Consider the following 23878-nt stretch of genomic DNA (forward strand, 5'->3'; position numbering starts at 1 on the left):
GAGGCAGAGTCTTGCTCTGTGGCCCAGACTGGAGTGCAGTGGCCAGATCTCAGCTCACTGCAAGCTCCGCCTCCCGGGTTTATGCCATTCTCCTGTCTCAGCCTCCGGAGTAGCTGGGACTACAGGCGCCCGCCACCTCGCCCGGCTAATTTTTTTGTATTTTTAGTAGAGACGGGGTTTCACCGTGTTAGCCAGGATGGTCTCGATCTCCTGACCTCGTGATCCGCCCGTCTCGGCCTCCCAAAGTGCTGGGATTACAGGCTTGAGCCACCGCACCCGGCCGCAAAAGCTTCTTAATAGGAAAAGTTATTAGTTTCCCTATAACTGCACATGCATTTATATGAGAGCTCCTCAGCCTTCTCGCTACGCATAGTGTGGTAGTTTTGCTGAATATCTGTTAAATTGAATGAAAACACCAAAATAGGAAAGTGAAGGGACATAGGCCATATTCATTCTGTCTTTGTTTTAAGACTAAGAAACTGAGTAACAGAAAGATTAGTGACTGAGATGACTGAGATACTTTGGGTAAGAATTTTTGCCTTTTAAACAGTAATTTTATCTATTCAGCTATGTTACTAAGTAGGTACTCATGCCATCCTTGGTAGTAAAATCTTTATGTCAGTCAGTGTAGCATTAAAAAAAGTAAAAATAGTCATTTGTGATCTTCCATGATTTATCTATAGCTTTAATGCAAGAAGACAACTGAACACACTAAATTTCACTTTTACCCCTTGCCTAGAAATTTATATTTATTAAAGCATGATATTTATCTAACCACTATGAATAGTTTATAGACAGACCTGGAAATTTATAGATTTGTCTTTGTTGGAATACTTGCTTACACAGACTTGTTTCTTAAACCACCGGCCTGGTTTTCTACTATTAAAAGATTATTTAAATTGGTTACCTAGAGAAGATGTCCATGCTGTTATAAGCCATATTTTGAGATAGGAGAAGGAAGGCCAGCCGTACTCCCTTATCTGTGTCCTGGCAGATGCAAACCTGCCCTGCCCTGCACATTTGGTTAGAGATGATAGTGCCAAACCACCACTTCTGACACTATCATGAGGCTGGTCTCCTTGTCTCCTTCATGCACAGGGACTGCTCATCTTACAGTAAGCTTCTACTTGGAAGCAAGAGATTTGAATTATTTGAAAACATTAATAAAGCAAGTCAGGCAGGGAGTGCAGGGGCTATTTGATATACCTACACAGAAAGCTAGGTACAGATCTTCAGATCTGCAAGATACGGGAAATAAACCCTTACCCAACCAAACTGATGTCCTCCTCTGTAGAATACGAAATGAGGTAGCCAGTGACCAAGCTGACCACACATTTTGAATGAAGGTGATGATGTATGCTGCCATTCACACTCCAGTAGATTTCTGACATGGAATTAAGCTCTTTCTTAGGGAGACTAATAGGCCCTTAATTTAAATTGAGCCACACTTATATTTGGTTCTAATCTACTGAGCTAGCCATATTAGCCAAAATAGTTGACCTAGCCCTGTCACTGAGACCAGTAACCAGGAGAACAAAGGGTAGTGTGTTGCATGGCCAAAAGTACTGGCACCGTAAATCAGAGCAAGCCGTATGTGGAGAATGAACCTTGAGGGTGTGTCTTGCTGGCAACCTTAAGCTTTTAAAATTGTATTATTTTTTCTTATAATGAAATAAAGTCTTACTCACTTGAGGGACACTATAAAGATATTTGATTCTTTGAAGATTAGAAAAATGAATTCATCCAAGAACACTAAAACTTGTTAGATAAAAATATACTGACAGACTGGGGAGGGCCTTTTTGACTTCATTGGTTTCATGTGTAGCACTAGTACATATCTTTAATAGAGAAAAACAACATGGGTCCTTTAAACCTCTCAGAAGCAGATTCTTGGGTCTCTATTAGAATACTTAAAAGCTTATGAGAACCTGACGATGCTGCTCTAAAAATCAGTGAAGCCAAAGCAAGAGAAGTTATGCAAAATATTATTATTTCTGATAACACATGCCGTTTCCCCAGAAATGATTATTACCTCCTTTTAGCATATCATGAGAATGGCACGTTTATTTTGAGTTTAGAGTTCTAAGAAGACATTTGGTATCTAAATAAAAAGTATCGTATGGCTGGGTGTGGTGGCTCATGCCTGTAATCCCAGCACTTTGGGAGACCAAGGCAGGAGATGACTTGAGCCCAGGAGATGAGGCTAGGCAACGTGGCAAGACCCCATCTCTACAATAAAATAAATTAATTAGCCAGGCATGGTGGTGCACGCCTATGGGTCCAGCTCCATGGGAGGATGAGACAGGAAGATCACTTGAGTCCAGGAGTTTGGGACTGCAGGGAGCTGTGTTCATGCCACTGCACTCCAGCATGGGCAACAGAGTGAGGCCCTCTCTCAAAAAAAAGAAAAAGAAAAAAAAATATCATATTATTGATAGCCTTTCCAAAAAATATAAACATTTACAGAAATATAAAATTATTCAAAGTATTCCCAGTCTGTTTTATTTCTTTTCTAGAATTAAGTAGGCTCCTTAAATCAAACTAATTTTTCTCCTTTGCCTTCAGCCCTTGCCCAAAATAAAATCCTCCTACACCTGTTCACCCATTTTACTCCGTAACACTCCAGGCACTGTTTCCAGGAAAAGGTTGAAATTAAGAATAATGTATTTCCTGCTGACCACCATATTTGTACTGCCGTAGCTGTGCTCTGTGCCAATTTTTTTTTTTTTTTTGCCATCTGTTCTCAGCATGAGATTGAGATTCATATAACAAGAGGGAAGCAAAACTAAATGTTTTCATCTGACTTCTTCCCCAGGAGCATGCCTTATCTTTGCCAATTAGACTCTTCACTGGGAAGTAACTTGATAAGGAAATAACATGCAACAAAAATTTTAAATGTTGATTTGGCCGTATTTTCTTCTAGGTTTATTTATGCATAATATTTCTTTTCTTTTTCTTCTTTCTTTCTTTCTTTTTTCTTTTTTTGAGACGGAGTCTTGCTCTGTCGCCCAGGTTAGAGTGCAGTGGCGCGATCTCTGTTCACTCAACCTCTGACTCCTGGGTTCAAGCGATTCTTCTGCTTCAGCCTCCTGAGTAGCTGGGACTACAGGCGCGTGTTACCATACCCAGCCAAGATTTTGTATTTTTAGTAGAGATGGGGTTTTACCATGTTGGCCAGGCTGGTCTCGAACTCCTGACCTCATGATCCGCCCGCCTTGGCCTCCTAAAGTGTTGGGATTATAGGCGTGAGCCACTGCACCCGGCCTCTTTATGCATAATATTTCTAAAAGTAGTAAAATATTTTATTTTGTTTTGTAGCACCTAATGTTATATTTTAATTATTTTTCCAGGATATCATATCCTTCCTCATTCAAAGGCAATCTGTGTTTATTGTAAACAACGTAGAAAATAAAGATAACAAAAAAAGATGAAAATCAACCATAATTCCTCCACTGTTAAGATTTTGAACCTGCTCCTCCTCTTCCTGTCTCTAAATATATAAATGCTTAGTATATATACATACATAGGTTTATATATAAAGCCTAGCATGCACTTTTATTTATTTATTTATATTTTTTTTCATTTCTTGCTAGTATGCACTTTTTTCCCCCCAAAAGATAGGGGGTTTCACTTTGTTGCTCAAGCTAGCTAGACTGTGGTGGTGTGATCATAGCTCACTGCAACCTTGAATACCTGGGCTCAAGCAATCCCAGGGAGGTGGGACTATATGTACACACTACTGTGTCTGGCTCATCTTTTAATTTTTTTTATGGAGACAGGGTCTAGCTATGTTGCTAGGCTGGTCTCAAATTCTTGGCCTCAAGCGATTCATCTGCCTAGACTTCCAAAGTTCTGGGATTATAGGCATGAGCTCGTGGCCCACATTTTTTATAAAAATAGGATTATGCTCCACATAATATTTTAGTGAATATAAGTTTTAAGTTTTCCATCCATAGTTCCGTTTGATACAACGTTCGGGAGCATTCTAAAACCTATTTCAAGGGCGTAGTAGAGTCTGTTTGGTGAGGCTTAGTTCTCTCAACTATGAAATTGATTGGTTTCTTACCTCTTGCTTGAGAGGTCGCTTATAGAAATAGAAAGATTCTAGGGTTACCCAGATAAAGTATATGCTCCTCCTAATGCATTCCCTTGTAGAACTACTCTTGTGTTAATCTAGCTTATTTCTTAATATCAACCATAACTTTTCTCTGTGCTGCAGCGATTTAATTAAATTTAAAAGATTTTAAGTTTTCCACCTGCAATTAGAACGCTTGGTCTTTAAAATGTTCAAATTATAAAAGTTCATGGTCTTCTGCTATTTTATGGTAGATCTCTATGGCCTGTCCAGACTCAGAAGTGAACCAAGCCTGGGGCAAAGATAGAGGCAGAGCCCATGAAGTGACAGCCTGAAAAAGCTCAAGCACGGAATTCTGTATATCGTCCTGTTACACGTCATCCATATAAATGGAATGTGTGTACAGTTCATCTGGCAAGCAATTGGCATGAGAGCAGGCACAGCTTGGGCCAACATACTGTCCTTATGTTCTAAATCAGCAGTTCTTACCACCTGCCGTGGGGCCCCCCTCTCCTTCTGCCCTAAGCATCTCGGCTTTAGGAAACCACAGTGTGATGTCTCTCTCAGCTATGTTGGAATAAAAGAAAGGTTGTGAATCATAGCTCCATTAGGGTTCTGATGTATGATATTTGCATATTGATGGTTAAATTAGGTAATTGAAGTGCAAGTAAATTCCTTAAGTTTCCCTGGATTTGTATTTCAATCGCTAAGTTCTTCCCAATTCTGGAGTCTCCATTTTCTTTTCTTTCTTTTTTTTTGTGTTTTTGAGACAGGGTCTCTGTCTCCCAGTCTGAAGTGCTGTGGTGCAATCTTGGCTCACTGCAACCTCTGCCTCCTGGGTTGCAAGTGATTCTTATGCCTCAGCTTCCCAAGTAGCTGGGATTACAAGTGTGCTACTATTCCCACACCCAGCTAATTTTTGTATTTTTAGTAGAGATGGATTTTTGCCACGTTGGCCAGGCTGGTCTTGAATTCCTGGCTTCAAGTGATCCACTCACCTCGGCCTCCGAAAGTCCTGGGATTACAGACGTGAGCCACCGTGCCTGGCTGAGTCTCCTTTTTCAAAGAGCCTGCTTGACAGACACCAACTTATCATCAGATATTTTTTATTCAACATTTGCTCCTCCTTCCTGAGATATATAAATATATATTTTATATGATAAATGTATACATTTATGAAAAAAGAAACATGAAAAATTGAAGCCAGAGGAATTGCAAACTGTAGTTAGAAGGCCAGATTCAACTCACAGATAGATTTTGTTTGATGTGCAGAGGTTTTAAAATATGCTTTGAATGCCTTTAGGAGGGACGTGATTTCTCCAGTTTGCCTTGGGCACCACCATTTCCAGTATATATGGACATATGAAATGCTAATCCAAATAACTGATAACCTGTTTCAATTAAGAGCTAGGAAAGCTCTTATTTAGGAATGTGAAATTCTGTCTCTTTTTATCATATTTTAAAAAAGGAGAGCAATCAAATAGGGTGGTCACTCAACATACTGCCCTGCTCCTTTCCCCACCACTGAGTTCTGGCTGGGGAAAATATGACTCTCAGAGCAACTGTCGGGGCTGGAGAAATTCAAGAACTATGGCAGCCTCAACACAAAAATCTTTCCTGATTTATGTTATAAGGTGACCATTTCTCTCTCTCTGGAAAGCCAAGAGTAGCTTCAACCATAGATTGTCTAGGTTTTGTTTGTGCTTGTTTCGGAGTCCAGTATCTGGCATTTAAATAGCTCATCCTGCAATGAGAGCCAGTGTAGTAATAGGCTTCATCCTAAATAAAAAGTTTGAGTGGCAGTAGAGGGTGGGCAGAGTTTCTCAAGCTGCACTTGATAAGAATTGCTGGTACGTACCAGAGTGATCTGAGGGGAGGGAAAGAAAAGGAAACAAAAGGAGACAGAGAAAAGAGTTTCTGGAATGTCTGTTAAGCATGCAGATTCCTAGGATCTCTGGTGGAAGGCATAGGGGGAATATGATTTTTTCACCAGTGCTCAAGGTGATTCTTATCAGGTATGTGTGAGAAACACAGGTAGTGTGGTTCACAAAGTGGGCTCTGAGTTTAGAGACTTCCTTTTAATTCTAGTTCACCAATTACAAGTGAGGTAACCTTGGCCAGTGGGTTAACCTTCTAAACCCTCAGTTTTCTTACCTGTGAAATGGGGACAGTTGCACTCCTTAGCTACCTGATGCTGTGGTTTTCCAGGTTAAGGACTGTAGTGAATGGAAGCTTCTTAATCCAACACATCATAAACATTTGGTAAATGATGCTCCTAACTACCAGGACTTCCTATGAGTTCTTGAGCCATAGCTCCAGAACATTCAGGAAAGATCAATGTTTGCTTTCTGTTCTTTCTAAAATAGCACCTACAAAAGCCATACATACTCACCTGACAAAATTTGAAAAAGCAAAAAGAAGAAAATATAAATTATTCGAACCTCACTATTTCATGAATTTACTTCCAGTCTCTGTAACAAATGCCATCATATAATTAATATATAGTTAATTTTCTCTTGTAAACTAATTTTCCTCTAATTGCTTATTCTGGTATTTACTTTTGTGTTTCTTATACTATTAAGATTTGCTTGTTTGGTTGGTTGTTTTGTTTGTTTTTATAGACAGGAGTTAGAGTCTTGTTTATTGTTTTCATATCATTTCATTGCCCTGATTTTTTTCTTCTTTTTTCTTCTTCTGACCTTGTTCTTCCATCACACTCTTTTCTTCTTTTTTTGGTGGTGGACAGGGTCTTGCTCTGTCTCCCAGGTTGGAGTGTGCAGCAGGGCCAGCATGGCTTACTGCAGCCTCAACCTCCTGGGCTCAAGTGATCCTCCTGCCTCAGCCGCCTGAGTAGCTGGGACCACAGGTGCATGCCATCACACCCTACTATTTTTTGGCAATTTTTAAAAGATAGAGTCTTACTATACTAGGCAGGCTAATCTTGAAATCCTGGGCTCATGTGATCCTCTTACCTTGGCTTCCCAAAGTGCTGGGACAGGCATGCACCACTGTACCCAGCCTGATTTTTCCTTTTCTTCTCTTTCTTTTTTTTGTGGGGACGGAGTTTCACTCTTGTTGCCCAGGCTGGAGTGCAATGGCATGATCTCAGCTCACTGCAACCTCTACCTCCCGGGTTTAAGCAGCCTCCTGCCTCAGCCTCCCAAATAGCTGGGATTATAGGCATGCGCCACCACGCCTGGCTTATTTTATATTTTTAATAGAGACAGGGTTTCACCATGTTGGTCAGGCTGGTCTTGAACTCCTGACCTCAGGTGATCCACCTGCCTCGGGCTCCCAAAGTGCTGGGATTACAGGCATGAGCTACCGTACCTGGCCCTGATTTTTTTCTTAATCCAAACATTTTATATGTGATAGGAAAAACTCAAGACAGTCCAGAGACCTACTGCCATCTTCCCCCAAGTCTACCCTCTTCTGTATTCATACATATGTGCCTCTGCCCTGTTGAGCTTTTTGTGAGCTCTGAGTTAAGCTAGTTTTGGAGTTTGTATTTTGAACAAAAGTGTTGGATGGCTTGCTTAGTTTCTTATAGTGTTGCAGTTTACCAGGCCGTGTTCTTTATTCTTGACACTCATCTGAATTGTTACAGAAACCGGAGGACCAGTTATAACACCCCTGCAGTTTTTGGTTTTCAGCTTTAGTGTTTTGCTAAAACAGGACATTCTAGGATATTTCTGTAGTTGTTGATTTTTCTCCTTGAAGCCATTAAGGGTGGGAAGTAGTTGGAGTTAAAATTCTAAAGGTTGCCCCTTACAGTTTTAAATGAATGGAAATCAAAATTGATTACTAAAAATTGTTAAATGATCTACAGACTTGCTTTAGGGAGCCTTGTAGATAGAGAGTTAGGATTCACATTAAGCCCTATTCAAAAGCCATCCCATTATCCTCCCTGCCTTAGTTGGCTTCCTCCAGGAAGTTGGCTTCCTCCAGGCAAGTTCATCTCAACTCTTAGCTTGGTTAGTCACAAAACCTGAAGATGCTACCCATCGGAGCTATTCATACAGTATTGTCTTTTTAAAAAATCAATGTTGTTATATGCATGTTTTTGCAACTTGTTTTTTTCACTCAATATCTGGCCTCAGCTTTATTCACATGTATATCATTCAGCCTCATTATTTTTTAACTTCCTCACAGGTGATTTAGCCCATCTCCTGTTGGTAAATATTTTAGGTTGATTTCACTTTTTTTTTTCTTTTTCCCAAGAGATGGGGTCTCTCTCTCTGTTGCCCAGGCTGCAGTATAGTGGCGTGATCATAGCTCACTGTAGCTATGTATTCCTGGCCTCAAGAAATCCTCCCACCTCAGCCTTTCATGTAGCTAAGACTACAGGCGTGTACCATCACGCCCAGCTAATTTTAATTTTTTTTGTAGAGGTGGGGTCTTGCTGTGTTGCCCAGTCTAGTCTCAAACTCCTCACCTCAAGTGATCCTCCCTCCCTGGCCTCCCAAAGTGCTGGGATTACAGACCTGAGCCACCATGCACAGCCTCAGTTTTTTCTCTAATACAAACAGTGTTCAATATTTTTGTACCTTCAAATGTTTTTTAATCCTTGCAGTGCATATTACTGCTTTGTACATCAGAAGCCATGTCATACATAAAGCTTGTTGAATTGCATTTGGAACCTGCTGTTTAATTAATTTATTTAGAGATAGAGTTCAAAGAAATAGAATGTCAAAGAATTTGAAGTATAGTTTTGAAAGAATGCTACCTGTGTGCTCTGGGACATCAAGGATGCAGGTTAAACCTTTTACAATATGTAACAAAAATTTTTGTTTGTTTGTTTGTTTTTTGAGACGGAGTCTCGCTTTGTCGCCCAGGCTGGAGTGCAGTGGCACCGTCTCGGCTCACTGCAAGCTCCGCCTCCTGGGTTCACGCCATTCTCCTGGCTTAGCCTCCGAGTAGCAGGGACTACAGGCACGCACCACCACGCCCGGCTAAGTTTTTGTATTTTTGGTAGTAGAGATGGGGTTTCACCGTGTTAGCCAGGATGGTCTTGATCTCCTGACCTCGTGATCCGCCCGCCTCGGCCTCCCAAAGTGCTGGGATTACAGGCGTGAGCCACCGCGCCCGGCACAAAATTATTTTTAAGCCTAAGTCTTGTACATTTATTTTCTGTTATATTTGGTACAGCAGATTTCCAGTGTAATAAAAAAAAAGATTTGACATGTCTTTGGAGGTGATTTTGCTGTAGCTTTGGAGTTTTTGTGAAATTCTAAAATTGTACAGTTATATGATTTTGAACATGAAAGAAGGAACCTTGTTGCATTTTATTAGTAACCTCTGAGTGTTACAGAGTGTTGTAAATTACAAGTGCATCAGTGTAATAAATTACAATGTTTTTGAAGGAACTTTCTAAGATGTAAAATTTTTTGGTTGTGAGAGATTGTGATTTATGCTTCATTTTAACTGTTACAGTGCTTACTAGGGAAAGGATTCCTTTGGTAAAAAATCATATTGGAAAGAGAAGTTGAACTTTAGATGTCTTGTGACATCACAGAAGATAGATATAACATGGTATAATTTGGCATACGTGGTTTTGGCAGCAAAAATTTAATCAAATCGCACAGAGGCAACTTCTTGCTTAAAATCCATTTTGCATTAGAGTTTTTTTCAGTGTTGTAGAATATTTTCGTGTATTCATCCTATAATTAGTTCTAGGCAAAACTATAACTCAGATGCGATAGTAAAAGCAGCATTAAGATCAGGTAATTTTATATATTTTACTTTAATAATTGATACAACTCTTAGAAGTTTGAAGTTATAGGTTCCAAAGAAAGGTCATAAAAACTAGATTACATTTCTTATTGTTTTGCTGTTGTTGTTGTTTGTTTGTGTTTAAATAGACAGGGTCTTACTCTGTCACCCAGGCTGGAGTGCAGTGGTACAGTCATTCCTCACTGCAGCCTCAAACTGCTAGGCTCAAGCAATCATCCCACCTCAGCCTCCTGAGCAGGTAGGACTACAGGCAGGCACTACCACAACTGGCTAATTTTTAATTTTTTTTGTTGAGAACAGGGTCTTGCTGTGTTGATCAGGCTGGTTTTGAACTCCCAGGCTCAAGCAATCCTCTTGCTTTGGCCTCCCAAAGTGTTAGGATTACAGGTATGAGCCACCATGCCCAGCCTTTAGTGTTTTTCTGACCATGGGGTAGGTCCAGTAGTTCAACAATAAATCCTTTTGTGAGAGATTGTGTTGTTGTACTTAATGTCAGATGAAAATAGTTAGTCTTCAAAAATAAATAATTTCATATATCAAAAAGTGAAGCTATAGGTTATGAGCCAATTTAGGCTCTCTGAGGTCCAAATGAGAGGAAAATGGATGAGCAAACCTTTGGGGTCTAGAGTCATATTATTTTGGGTGAGCAATGTTTGACATATATTAGGTTCACCAAAAAATTTTGCCTTTGGATATAAATCCATTTCAACCAAGAATTTCTGGATTTGTCCCTGGTCTGCTAAGATGGGAGTTGAATGACTATCTATGTACTATCTAATATGGTTAAGCTTTGTTTTATCTTCTTTTTTAGTGGTTTATCCTTAGATTCCTTGCTCCCTGCCCCCAACACATATTAAGTCTTAGCTGGGAAAGGTACATTTAATTTTAGCTAGTTGGTTAGTTTTTCTGAACATTTGTTCTTTGCAGACTGAGGGAGACAGATGGATTTGAATTCTAAAGTGGAGTCTTTTCATGTAGCAGAAGAAATAACCAGTAAAGCGATAGACGAGGTTTCCAGGGAGTTTTAATTAGTTAGGCACAGCTGTGAGCAGGAATTGACAGGAAGGGTAAGATTCAGTGGCATAAAATAGGTAACATTTCTCATGTTTCTTAGAGGGACTTAGGGCAGCCATAGTTATTGGGAATTTTTATTGAGTAGTCACTGGGTGCATATTCACATTCAGCCCAACAGTTACAAACCACAGGTTTAGAGGCACAGGTTAATGCCTCTCATCTTAAAAAAAGATGAAGGGTCAGAAGTCTCAAATAGAAATGCTGACCTGGGAGTGCATTCGGAAGTGGTGCCTTATTGTGTCTGTTGCTCCTTCTGTAGTTTGCTGTATTATGTGCCAGGTTCTCTGGTGCTTGGGATACATTGGTGAACAAAATAGACAAAGCTGTAAGCTATACTGACAAGAGTCTAAAGTTAATTTGAAAAATATTTTAAAAAATAATATTAGTAAATGTTATTGAGTGCTTACCATGTGCCAGGTGTTGTGTTCTGTGCCTTATTTCAGGAGGAACAATTCGAGACACATTGAGAGTTTAATGCAGAAAGTATAAAGATGAATGAATGTAAATCCCCACCCTTGATGAGCATGCAATCTATCAGAATCCTTTTGGTATCTAATAATCATATGTAAAATTTATCAAATTCAGCATATGAATATAATCATTCCTGTATACAATTCTGAGGATTGATAAATTTTGCAAACAGGGGCTTTCTATATCTTTTATGACAGATTGTATTGTTGTACTTAATGTCAGATGGCAATAGTTAGCCTTACTGCACACACTCTATCGAGGGGTCACTATAGACCAGGCGTTCTCATCCTCAGTACTATTGACATTTTGAACCAGATCATTCTTTGCTATGGGGCTGTCCTGTGCATTGTAGGATGTTAGCAGCATCCCTGGATGCTACCCACTAGATGCCACTAGCTTCTCTGTCCTTGAGACAACCAAAAATATCTCTAGACCTTGCCAGATGCCACCTGGAAGACAGTTTCTCCCTCCCACCTTAATGGGAGAGCCCCTGGTCTAGGCTTTAGTGTCCCTCAGACAAGCAATAGCTCTGATAAAATAATAAAAGCAAAAGAAAAACAAAATTCAGAAGGGCAGAGCTGATTGCAGCATCACCCCAAGTGTGGCTTGTGCATCAGCTCATACTTCCTAAAAATGTGAAGCACTTGGGCTTATCACACCTTGCACTGGGAATACTTTCATTATACAGTGATAGAGCCACATCTCTAGAGAAACCATTTCATGCTTATCAGCAGTGGGGATGGTGATCTTAGTCTGCTTTCCAGTACTAGAATAATAACCAATAGGAATTATAATTTTTTATTATTAATTATATACAGATGTTCTTTGACTTATGATGAATTACATCCTGAAAACCCCATCATAAATTGAAAATACTGTAAGTTGAAAGTGTCTTTTCTTTCTTTTTTTTTTTTTTAAGTCTCACTCTGTCACCCAGGCTGGAGTGCAGTGGTGCAATCTTGGTTCACTGCAACCATTGCCTCCCAAGTTCAAGCAATTCTCCTGCCTCAGCTTCCTGAGTAGCTAGGATTACAGGTGTGTGCCACCATGCCCGGCTAATTTTTGTATATTTTGCAGAGACAGGGTTTCACCATGTTGGCCAGGCTGGTCTCAAACTCCTGACCTTAGGTGATCCACCCGCCTCGGCCCCCAGAGTGCTGGGATTATAGGCGTGAGCCACCATGCCCAGCTGAAAGTGTTTTCAGTTTATATTTTTCCACTTACGAAAGATTTATCTAGATGTAATCACATCATAAGTCAGGGACTGTCTGTATTTAAAAGGTCTGAGTGGATGTGAATATGCATGTTTGTGTATCTCTATCTTTTGGGTAGCCCTTTTAAATATACACACATACAAACACACACACACACACCCCTTGTTTTCCTGTGATCCTACCATCCATTGATACAGACCCTTACTAGTACCTTTAAAGCTCCTGCTCAGCTGTACAAGACCAACTCTCCCTCTCTTCCACATAGGAAACTGCCCTTCTGAATTTTGTTTTTCTTTTGCTTTTATTATTTTATCATATGATGCATATAGCCCTAAACAATATAGGGCTTATTTTAGTTTTGTATATTTTAAGACTTTATTATATAAATGTAGTATGTCATGTATATTTTTTTGGGACTTGCATTTTCCTGGACCCTGCATGTGTTATATGATTCTTCTGTGTTGATATGTGTCACTATGCTTCATTTATTTTCACTGTTGCATAATTTTGGATTATATAACTGTGGCATAGTGTACCCATTCTCCTGTTGGTGGATATTTGGGTTGTTTCCACTTTTTGATATTATAAACAGTGTTGCTATGAATATTCTTGTTCTTGTCATCTGGTGTTCATATACAAGACTTTCTATAGGGAATTACCTAGGAGTGGATTGATGGATCGTAGGCTAGTCCCTGCAACCTGTAAATATTATCCTATATGATGATGTAGTTTGAATATATGTCCCCACCACATCTCATGTTGAGTTGTAATCCCCAGTGTTGGGGGTTGGGCCTGATGGGAGGTGTTTGGGTTATAGGGGCGTATTCTTGGTGCTGTCCTCACTGGTGAGTGAGTTCTTAGAAGATTTGGTTTTTTAAAAGTATGTGGCACCTCCTCCTAACTTTCTCTTGCTTCCACTTTGCCATCTGAGAGATGTCTGCTCCCACTTCACCTTCCTCCACAAGTAAAAGCTCCCTAAGGCCTCCCCAGAAGCCAAGCAGATGCTGGCACCATGCTTTCTGTACAGCCTGCAGAACTGTGAGCCAATTAAACCTCTTTTCTGTATAAATTACTGAGTCTCAGGTATTTCATTTTTCTCTTTCTTTTCTTTTCTTTTTTTTTTTGAGGTAGAGTCTTACTCTGTCACCCAGGCTAGAGTATAGTGGTGTGATCTTGGCCCACTCCAACATGCGCCTCCTGGGTTCAAGCGATTCTCCGCCTCAGCCTCCTGAGTAGCTGGGACTACAGGCACCGCACCACCACGTCTAGCTAATTTTTGTATTTTTAGTAGAGATGGGGTTTCACCATGTTGGCCAGGCTGGTCTCGAATTCCTGGCCTCAAGTGATCTGCCCACCTCAGCCTCCCAAAGTGTTAGAATTACAGGTGTGAGCCACTGCACCCGGCCTCAGGTATTTATTTATAGCAGTGCAAGAATGGCCAAACACATATGGAGAAAGGGTCTTGATGTGGAATCATCAGTATTTAAATGCCATCATAAGTGTCTGCACAAGAGAGAGGCAGGAAGAGATTACACAAAGAAGAGATTAAAGTTAATGCAGCCACAAGCCAGGGAATGCTGGCAACCACTAGAAGCTGGAAGAAGCAAGAAACGAATTCTTTCCTAGAGCCCCTGGAGGGAGTGCAGCCCTGGCCACACTTCGATTTCAGCCCAGTGATACCGATTTCATACTTCTAGCCTCCAGAACTGTGAGAGAAGAAATATCTGTTGTTTTAAGCCACAAAATTCGTGGTAATTTGTTAAAGTAGGCGCAGGAAACTAATATAATGCATTTTCAGCGTAATTGGATAATGCCACATTGATTTCCGAGGTTTTTGCACCAATTTCTATTTCTACCAGGAGTGTCAAAGAATCGCTCCACATTCTTGTCAACATTTTCCAGCAGGAGATTTTTACTAAGCAATTCTGTAAAACTAGTGCAAATTTTAAAAAATTTAGTTTGGAATGCAAAAACAAGAAATAATGGAGTACATTAATAAGAAAGTAAAACTGTTAATACTGTAGTGTTGAATACTATAGTAATGAAGTTGAGGGATTTGGTTAAGTTTATGCGTATATTGTAGATAATGCATTATAACTATTATTTCACTTGCCTCATCCATCAACCAGTTAATATATTCTGGACATATTCTTTCTTCTCTCTAGAAAATAATCCAGGGGTTCGTTGGTACTCATTACGTGAATTGGCATACTCCTTTGTTTGTTTTCTTTATTTGTAGTTTTACTCTATGCCATCATACAAAATCTTTTTTGGTTAAACATAGATCGGTAAGAGTGTTTTTTTCTGTTTCTCTCTTTCTGATAACTCTAACCTTTCTGCTCAATTAGATAGTATATTTGTGCATTTATTTTGAGGGAACAGATGTTAGTTGTTAATCCCAGAAAATGTATTTCCCCCTTGTCTCATGAAGTATATCATTCGATAATAAAAATATTGCTCATACTAACAGTATTTGGACCTTAGAGGTGAATTGCATTTGCCACTTAAAAGTTTTAAGTGCATTTTCTCATTTGATTAATTTGTGTGCCTTAGAGGTAAGTCATTTAAACAAATATATTTACTTCTGAGAAAACTGAATTAATATTAGTTGTTTATAAACAGTTTTGAGTCTCAAAGTTTCTATCTGCAAAACTAAGTGGTGAATTTGAAGTGATTTAGCTAGGCCTATTTTAAAAGGCTGCTGATTTTAATAGCTTCCTAGCATTGGAAAAAAAATTCTTGTATGTCATTTACATTACAAGAACTATCATAAAAGGCTACCAGTTTCTTCTTGATCACAGCCAGTGATCATAATCATTCAATATACCCTATTTTGTCTTTGACAAGCTTTTGTTAAAAAACTTATTATAACAAAGTTGGAAAATTATAAAAATATGTAAGAGTAGGTGAGGTCACATAATAAACCCTTATGTACCCATCAGCAAGTTTGACAATTATCAGCTCGTGGCTAATCTTATTTCAATTGTACTTCTACCTACTTCTGTCTTTCCCACGTTATTCCCATATTACTTTGAAGTAAATCCATTACATGTTATCTATAAATATTTAAGTATATATCGAAAGATGAGTACTTCTTTTAAAACAACCACAATCGTATCTTTTAAAATTAATAATTATTTAATATAATTAAATATATTGGCAGTGTTCAAATTTCCGATTGTTTTATAATTGTGCTAATTTTTTTTTTTTTTGAGGCGAAGTCTTGCTCTGTGGACCAGGCTGGAGTGCAGTGGTGATCTCTGCTCACCGCAAGCTCCGCCTCCTGGCTTCACGCCATTCTTCTGCCTCAGCCTCCCAAGTAGCTGGGACTACAGGTGCCCGCCATCACACCCGGCTAATTTTTTGTATCTTTAGTAGAGACGGGGTTTCACCATGTTAGCCAGTATGGTCTCGATCTCCTGACCTTGTGATCCACCCCCCTCGGCCTCCCACAGGCGTGAGCCACCGCACCCAGCCTAATTGTGCTAATTTTTTAAAACGGCTCTTTGAATCAGAGTCTAAATAAGGCACACACACTGAGATTGGTTGATTTTTTTGTTTGTTTGTTTAGTTTTGTTTTTTGAGACGGAGTCTTACCCTATTGCCCAGGCTGCAGTGCAGTAGCGCGATCTTGGCTCACTACATCCTCCATCTCCTGGGTTCAAGCGATTCTCCTGCCTCAGCCTCCCGAGTAGCTGGAATTACAAGCCTGTGCCACCATGCCTGGCTAATTTTTGTATTTTTAGTAGAGACTGGGTTTTGCTGTGTTGGCCAGGCTGGTCTTGAACTCCTGACCTCAGGTGATCCACCCACCTTGCCCTTCCAAAGTGCTGGGATTACAGGCATGAGCCACTGTGCCCAGCCAATTTTTTTTTTTTTTTTTTTTTTTTTGAGATGGAATTTTGCTCTTGTCACCCAAGCTGGACTGCAATGGCGGGATCTCTGTTCACTGCAACCTCTGCCTCCCAGGTTCAAGCAATTCTGTCTCAGCCTCTCAAGTAGCTGGAATTACAGGCACCCACCACCATGCCTGGCTAATTTTTTTTTTTTTTTTTTTTTTACTTTTAGTAGAGACGGGGGTTACTGTGTTGACCAGGCTGGTCTTGAGCTCCTGACCTCGTGATCTGCCCACCTTGGCCTCCCAAAGTGCTGGGATTACAGGCGTGAGCCACCACGCCCAGCCAATTATGGCCATTCTTACAGGAGTAAGGTGGTATGGCATTGTGGTTTTGATTTGCATTTCCCTGATCATTAGTGATGTTGAGCATTTTTCATAGGTTTGTTGGCCATTTGTGTATCTTCTTTTGAGAATTGTCTATTCATGTCCATAGTCCCTTTTTTGATGGGATTGTTTTTTTTCTTCTTGCTAATTTGTTTGAGTTCATTGTAGATTCTGGATATTAGTCCTTTGTCAGATGTATAGATCATGAAGATTTTCTCCCAGTTTATTTATTTATTTATTTATTTAAGATGGAGTCTAGCTCTGTCGCCCGGGCTGGAGTGCAGTGGTATGATCTCGGCCCACTGCAACCTCCACCACCCCAATTCAACCGATTCTCCTGCCTCAGCCTCCCTAGTGCCTGGGACCACAGAAACGCACCACCACACCCAGCTAATTTTTGTGTTTTTTAGTAGAGATGGGGTTTCACCATGTTGGCCAGACTGGTATTGAACTCCTGACCTCAGGTGATCCACCCACCTTGGCGTCCCAAAGTGCTGGGATTATGGACATGAGCCACTGCACCTGGCCCCACTTATTTAAAGTGACGTTTTCTCTCATCAGCCATTTGCTTACCTAGCTGTAGAATACATATGAGAAATCAGGATAAATTTCTGCTTATATTAAGCAATTTTCAAAATAATGAATTGGTTTGCCAACATCCTCCAATGATAATTTTCCTTTTTGTAACAGTACGAACTTGTGGATTTAAACATTTGACGTGTTTCTGTCCCTTGCATTATTGTGCTTTTTTTTTGTTTGTTTGTTTAATAGACACAGGGATTTTGCTCTGTTGCCCCGGTCTTGAACTCATGGGCTCAAGCAGTCCTCCCTCCTTGGCCTCCCAAAGTGCTGGAATTACAGGCATGAACCACCATGTCTGGCCTCTATTGTCCATACTAATCTGGCAATATCATGGTTTCTCAAAAAGGATAATTTTTTTCTAAAGAAGATATACAAATAGCCAGTAAACCCATTAAAAGATGTGATGCTCAGCGTTATTACCCATTAGAGAAATGCAAGTTAAAACTACATGAAGATGCTACTTCACACCCACTAGGATGACTATAATCAGAAATACATAGTAACAAGTGGCACCAATGATGTGGAGAAATTAGAATCCTCATACGTTGCTGGTGGGAATGTAAAATGGTGCAGCCATCTAGGAAAACAGTCTATCATTTCCTCTAGCTGGTAAACAGAGTTAACATATGACTCAGCTATTCCATTTTTAGGTATTTACACAAGGGGAATGGAAACATGTCTATATAACCTGTGAATGAATGTTCATAGCAGCATTATTCATAATAGCCAAAAAATGAAAACAATTAAAATTAAAATGTCCATCAACTGATGAATGGATAAATAAAATGTGATCTAGCTGTACGATAGAATTTTATTCAGCAATAAAAGGAATGAAATATTGACACATGTTAAAATATGGATGACCCTTGAAAACAGTATACTAAGAGAAAGAGACCAATTACAAAAGACCCCACATAATGTGATTCCATTTATATGAAATGTAAAGAATAGGCAAATCTATAAAGATAGAAAATAGATTAGGGACTGGGAGATTTGGGGAAAATGGAGAGTGACTGCTAATGGGTTCAGGGTTTTGTTTTTTTGCGGTAGGGTGGGGGTGTGTGATGAAAATGTTCTGAAATGTGAATGTATTATACTAAAGGCCATTGAATTATATTTTAGGTGGATGAATTTTATGGTATGTGAATTATGTTACAACAAACCTTTAATAAATATTATATTATTTTTTTATAAAGGGAGTCCTTAAAGTCACCCAAGGAGCTTGCTTAAATGCAGATTCCAGGGTAATATCCTAGACCTCTGGAAAAATCTTTAGAAATGGATTCCAGGAATCTTTTTTTTTTTTGCAACAGAGTCTTACTCTGTTGCCTAGGCTGGAGTGCAGTGGTGCGATCTTGGCTCACTGCAACCTCCACCTCCTGGCTTCAAGCGATGGATTCTCCTGCCTCAGCCTCCCCAGTAGCTGGGATTACAGGCTCATGCCACCCGGACTGGCTAATTTTTGTATTTTTAGTAGAGATGGGGTTTCACCATGTTGGCCAGGCTGGTCTCAAACTCCCGACCTTAGGTGATCTGCCTACCTCAGCCCCTGAAAATGCTGGGATTATAGGCGTGAGCCACTGCGCCCTGCCCCAGGAATCTTTATATAAAGTAAGCACATCCAGGGATTTTGATGCACACTGTTTGAGTGACATATTATCAAAGTTCTTTATTATGCTTTGTGCATACCAGGAACTTCCTATTTCTGCTTCTGGTATAATAGAGAATAGGTCTTCCTCTTCCACATGACAGCCCTTCAGTCTTAGGAAGACAGCTCCCCCTTCCCACCCGTCTCTTTTGTAGGCCACGCACCCCCGGTTCCTTAACCATTTCTCATGTGACATGATTTCCAGATTAGTCAAATCATCTTCTTCTGTACACACTCCAGTCTCTTAATGACTTCTTAAAATGAGGTACTCGGATCTGAACAGGATATTTCAGTTATAGTTTGACCATTGCAGAATATAAATGGGATTATTACCTCCCTTGTCCCTGACACTGGAATTCTACTGATGCATTTTAAGATTGCAGTAGCTTTTGAAAACAGTGTTGGCTCAAGTGAAGCTTGTGTTTAATTCAAACTTCGTTTATGCCACCCCTGACTCTCCCAGCTTTTGTCTAGTCAGGTCTTTGTTCTATGACCATCAGGAAAAATTGTCTTTCTTATTGGTGATCTGGTCTAAAACATGGAAATAGTATCTTTAATGTCATAACAATTATTTAGCAGTTTCAACTTTTTCAGAGCATTGCCTGTACATGATATCCTTAGATTTTAACAACTGTGTAAGATGAAGGGAGGTGCTACCCTCATTTTATAGATGCAGAAATACAGATTGAGAGAGCTGAAGTAAAATGCCTAAGGGGAGGGAGAGTTCTTTGCAGAGGCTGGCATAGAACCTAGTTCCCCCAACTCAGTGGTTTGAAATCTTGGCTGCACATTGGATTCACCTGTGGGATTTAAAAACTGATGCTGGACTGGGTGTGGTGGCTCACACCTGTAATCCCAGCACTTTGGGAGGCTGAGGCGGGAGGATCACCTGAGGTCAGGAGTTCGAGACCATCCTGGCCAACATGGTGAAACCCTGTCTTTACTAAAAATCCAAAAAATAGCTGGGCGTGGTGGCACGTGCCTGTAGTCCTGGCTACTAGGGAGATTAAGGTATGAGAATCACTTGAATCCGGGAGGCAGCAGTTGCATGAGTCGAGATCACGCCACTGCACTTCAGCGTGGGTGACAGAGTGAGAGACTCCATCTCAGAAAAAACAAACCAAACCAAAACCAAAAAAACCAATGCCTAGACCCCATCCTCAGATATTCGGAGGTAACCAGACTGGGGTGGGACCAACTCACTACTCTTGTTTAAAAGCTGTCAAAGCAATTCTAATATTCAGCCAGGGTTGAGAACAGCTGCTCTAAATCATATTCTGATGTCCCCTCCCCCTCACCACATGTATTTTCTTCATTTAATTAAAAGGTTCTTATGTGGAAGAGAGAGGATTATTTTCCATCATTCCAGAAGGCAAAAGTAAAATGAGTCCAAGTGGGAGAGGATTACTCAGATGTACAGTGGAAACCAGGTGTAAGTCCTAAGAGGATTATTCTTGGAATTTATTTATCTTCTCATTCATTAATTTATCAAACATTTATGTGCAAGACACTGTGCTCAGCTCTGAGGACACAAATATGAGTATGACATGGTCTCCCCCTTTTGGGGCTCACAGTTGAAAGGGAAGGCAAACTGTAAATAAATAACATCATAGTGGAGTGTGGTAAGTGTTACACGTATCAGAGCTGTATAATTTCCTTTTTTAATTTATTTTAGTTTTGTATTAAAAATTGTTAACAGTGATTTTCTTAATATATTTATGCCAAACATTTGGTGAATATGTTGCACTATATTAGTCTTTACATTAAGCATGTAATTCAAGCAACTAACAAAGTTAGTCTGTAGAAATTTTGTGGAAATAGCTTCTTTCTCTAAATACTCCTAATAATAAAATGTACAACAATAGTATTCCAACCATTTTGAAGAGTTTAGTCCTACATCTTCCTTTTTTTTTTTTTTTTTTGAGACAAAGTATTGCTCTGTCGCCCAGGCTGGAGTGCAGTGGTGCGATCTCAGCTCACTGCAACCTCCCACCGCAACCTCTGCCTCCCAGGTTCAAGGGATTCTCCTGCCTCAGCGTCCCAAGTAGCTGGGATTACAGGCACCCACCACCAAGCCCGGCTAATTTTTGTATTTTTAATAGAGATGGGGTTTCACTGTGTTCATCAGGCCGGTCTCGATCTCCTGACCTCAGGTGATCTGCCTGCTTCAGCCTCCCAAAGTGCCGGGATTACAGGCATAAGCCACTGCGCCTGGCCAGTCCTCCAAATTTTTGATTTTTTAAAAATATTTTTATTAAAAAAAGTAGAGATGGGGTCTCACTGTGTTGCCCAGATTTGTCTCAAACTCCGGGGCTCAAGCAATCGATGCTACCACCTAGGCCTTTCCAAGTATTGGGATTATAGGCATGAGCCACTGTACCCAACCTCCAAATTCTATTCTGTTAATCGCTAAGCATAGGTATATGATCTGTATTTATTTCGTCAAGATTTTATGTTGACGAAAAACTGATTTTGTAACATGGAGAAAATTTTAGATATAGATTTGATGCCTCAGATCAACTTCCAAGAACCACTCTGTACATCACTCACTATACTTCCTTTGTAGATACCATTTATTAAAAACAAATCAATAGGCCAAGTGTGGTGGCTCATGCCTGTAATTCCAGCACTTTGGGACGCCACGGTGGACGGATGTCTTCAGGGCAGGAATTCGAGACCAGCCTGGCCATCATGGTGAAACCCTGTTTCTACCAAAAATACAGAAATTAACCCTATGTGGTGGTGGATGTCTGCAATCCCAGCTACTGGGAGGCTGAGGCACAAGAATTGCTTGAACCCAGGAGGCAGAGATTGCAATGAGCCGAGATTGCACCACTGCACTCTAGCCTGGGCAACAGAGCGAGACTCTGTCTCAAAAAAACAAAAAACAAACAAACAAACCCCAAACAAATCAATACATTCTTATTAAAACAGCTAAAACACTTTTCCTTATAGTTTGTAGCTGACCTTTTGATAAGAAGTATGTATACAGTACTGTGAAAACTCAGAGAAACTGTTTTGGAAAGGGGAGGAGAGAGAGGAAGTCAGAGTTTCTCAAAGTAGGTCTTGATGGAGTAGAGCTGAATTTTGAAAGGTAGGATTTATACTGAGTCGGGTAGGCATTCAGGCAACAAGAGCAGGGAGAATGGAAAAATAGAACCCTGGTCAAAGGGACAGCACAAAAGATCAAAACTGGGCAGGGGCCACAACAAGATGGAACTTTCATGGTAAAAGAATTTGAACAGTAATTTCTTATGTATTGGAGTCCTCACAATTCTGACAATCCTGCTGTCACCAGGAGTTATATGAAGATCTGGGAAAGTCACCATATGCTGGAGATAGTTTTGCAGGGCTTAGCCAAAACTAAAAAAATCTAGCAAGAAGTCAAAGTCCATTTCAGTTTTGGCATCCAGTTAGAGGCTAAAACTCATGAATTAAAGTGTGGAATTTAATATCGTCATTATCAGTTAGGTTTAAGACCCTTTTTACAAATAGGAGATGTTGAAAGTGAGTTTGAATAAACACATATTTCCAAGTTGGATAAGGTCATGCAACTTCAGGGTCTAATTTAATTGATAAGTGATCCACCCTGGATTTGGGCTTTAGTAAGAGAGAATTCCACCCTCCCGTCATGATTTACTTACTTGGCTCGCATGAGAGCTTTCAAGTCTTTGTTGATTGCAACATGCAATTCAATTTGGTTATGATTGCTGTCTTCATTTTGTGAAAAATGGTAGAAAAGAAATCTGTAGAAAGGTTTAAGCATCTATTCTGACATTTGAGAGGGTTTCAGTATTCTGCGTTTACTTTTAAGTTTTGTATTGGCAGGGCATGGTGACTCACGCCTGTAATCCCAGCACTTTGGAAGGCTAAGGCAGGAGGATCACTTGAGCCCCAGGAGTTTGAGATCAGCCTAGACAACATGGTGAAACCCCACCTCTAAAAAAATTTAAAAATTAGCTAGGCATAGCGGTACGCGCCTGTAGTCCCAGCTACCCAGGAGGCTGAGGTGGGAGGATCACTTGAGCCCCGGCGGTGGAGGTTGCAGTAAGCCAAGACTGCACCACTGCACTCTGACCTGGATGACAGGGCAAGACCCTGTTTCAAAAAAAAAAAAAAAAAAAGGTTTTACATTGAGGTTGTGAGTCTAGCCAGTGGATCTCCTTTGAAATAATCCAAGTATAAATTCCTTTTGTGCTGACAGGTTCATATAAGGAATTGAATTGGTTAATGTCCCATACTGGGGAGTATAGTAATATAATTCATCTGCTTAGAGCCTGAGTGACCCTGAGTTTTAAGCATCGTTTCCTTTTGGAAATTGAAAGGTTTTATCGTTCATTGATAGTTTCCAATATCTGCAGGGTCTTTCCCATTTACCATCCTGTCTTCCATCCTAACCAGGAACATAATCAGCTCTACGTTATTTGAAATTAACTGCTGCCAAAGTACAGCAGATGGGACTAGTGAACTGATATAAGGAAAGCATTTCCTATGGTACTTGTGTCACCATTTGTTTGACTACCAGTTATTTAAAGATAGCGTTTGTGTGTGAAAAGTTATCAGTGCTAGTTATGACTACTTTTCTTTTTTTTGTCTTTTGAAACTCAGAAGTTCTAAGCATTTCTTCTGTATAAACAATGTAACTTGTCATTAGTCTGTTGTTTTTTAAACAGAGAAAAAATAACATCCATGTTTCTATTATCACAAACACTAATTTCAAAATTGAACAAGTGTGTTTTACAGACTCCTAGAGGGCAAATGCAATTTTGATACTGCTTTTTATTTTGTTTTTAATGATTTTTATTTAATATACTGATTTAATTTAATTTAATGATTTTTTATTTAATATAAATAATTTA

The 23878-nt window shown here is 39.9% G+C and overlaps 1 protein-coding gene across 7 annotated transcripts in view; it reads left to right on the forward strand.

Moving 5' to 3' along the window:
• The window catches only part of HECTD4 (HECT domain E3 ubiquitin protein ligase 4), a 229395-nt gene that overhangs the window by 32414 nt on the left and 173103 nt on the right, over positions 1 to 23878 (forward strand). Inside the window, exon 1 of one of the 7 annotated variants that reach the window (XM_017847157.1) lies at positions 20434 to 20451. The exons of the other annotated variants lie outside the window; for them this stretch is intronic. The gene's annotated coding sequence lies outside the window, so the exon portion shown is untranslated. Of the gene's footprint in view, positions 1 to 20433; positions 20452 to 23878 lie in introns of those variants that run through there. 7 annotated transcript variants of the gene reach the window in all.

Source organism: Rhinopithecus bieti, unplaced genomic scaffold, assembly GCF_001698545.2.
Source record: "Rhinopithecus bieti isolate Rb0 unplaced genomic scaffold, ASM169854v2 scaffold_947, whole genome shotgun sequence".
In the NCBI taxonomy this organism is placed as follows: Eukaryota; Metazoa; Chordata; class Mammalia; order Primates; family Cercopithecidae; genus Rhinopithecus; species Rhinopithecus bieti.